We start from the raw sequence: 1,671 nt of genomic DNA, 5'->3' as shown, positions 1-1,671 counted from the left end.
TGACTTCGCTACAGCCAAAGTCTTGACGTGTTCATCAAAGTCCTTGACATTTTGGTGCAACCTACGCCCGTTGTACGAAAGACATCCCCCTATGAATTGGACCCCTTGGTGCTACGTGTGGTGATTCGCAACCCCGATTTCTAGAAAAAGATGGCTGGTTATGTGGACCACCCGACTATGAAGTGAGTCATCCATGGGTTTGAGTGAGTGTTGCGCAGAACTTGTGCTACTTCTTCTACTACTACTACTACTACTACAACGTTGTTCTTTTTCTATTGGGAATTCAAACATTTTCGTCATTAGGGATGACTGGGCTATATACTGAATCCATCTTTGTTCTGTTGGGTCTGTAGTGTTTCATGTATTTGGTTGTGTCCATTCGTGTCTGTTAATGCTGACTGTTGTGTGTATGTATGTGTGTGTGTGTATTTTGTTCTGTGGGGTTTCTTCTCGTGTTTTCTGCCCATATATTATTATTGTCTCTTGCCTGTTTGATGTTGTGTGTGTGTGTGTGTGTATGTGTGTGTGTGTGTATTTTCTTCTGTGGGTTTTTTTTTCTCCTCGTGCTTTCTGTCTATATCAGTGTCTCTTGTCCTTCGGGTTCGTCGCCTTTCCTCTTCTGGTTTCATCTTCAGATCTGCAGCTTGTTTGTTGCTTTCTTTGGGATTATTCTTCCACTACTACTACTACTACTGCTGCTGCTGCTGCTACTACTACTACTGCTGCTGCTGCTGCTGCTGCTGCTACTACTACTACTGCTGCTGCTACTACTACTACTGCTGCTGCTACAACTACTACTACTGCTGCTGCTGCTGCTGCTACTACTACTGCTACTACTGCCATTGCTGCTACTGCTACTACTACTGCTGCTGCTGCTACTACTACTACTACTACTGCTGCTGCTGCTGCTGCTGCTACTACTACTATTGCTGGTACTGCTACTACTGCTGCTGCTACTACTACTACTGCCGCTGCTATTACTACTACTACTGCTGCTGCTGCTACTACGACTACTACTACTACTACTGCCGCTACTACTACTACTACTACTACTACTACTACTACTACTACTGCTGCTGCTGCTGCTGCTGCTGCTGCTACTACTACTGCTACTACTACTATTGCTGCTACTGCTACTACTGCTGCTGCTACTACTACTACTGCTGCTGCTACTACTACTACTGCTGCTGCTACTGCTACTACTGCTGTTGCTGCTGCTGCTGCTGCCACTACTACTATTGCTGCTGCTGCTACTACTACTACTGCTGCTGCTGCTGCCAATATTTCTATTGCTGCTGCTACTACTACTGCTACTACTACTACTTTTGCTGCTACTGCTACTGTTGTTGTTGCTGCTGCTGCTGTTGCTGCTGCTGCTACTATTATTACTACTACTACTACTGCTGCTGCTGCTGCTGCTGCTACTACTACTACTGCTGCTGCTGCTGCTTCAGTTTCCGGAATTCATCAATGACAAACTGCAAATGATTTAATAATTTTGGAGCACAGTCGTGCATTCATTTCGGCGCTGATGTTTTTCATCGACTGTGAAAACAAACAAACAAACAAACGAACAAGCAAACAAAACAAAAAAAGACACGTTGACTAGATTCAGTTACTCAGTCCTGTCCCACAAGCTGTGCAAGACTGGGTTGTTGTTTTTTTTGCACT

This window comes from Babylonia areolata, chromosome 3, assembly GCF_041734735.1.
Source record: "Babylonia areolata isolate BAREFJ2019XMU chromosome 3, ASM4173473v1, whole genome shotgun sequence".
Classification (NCBI taxonomy): Eukaryota; Metazoa; Mollusca; class Gastropoda; order Neogastropoda; family Buccinidae; genus Babylonia; species Babylonia areolata.
This window is presented reverse-complemented; position numbering follows the sequence as displayed.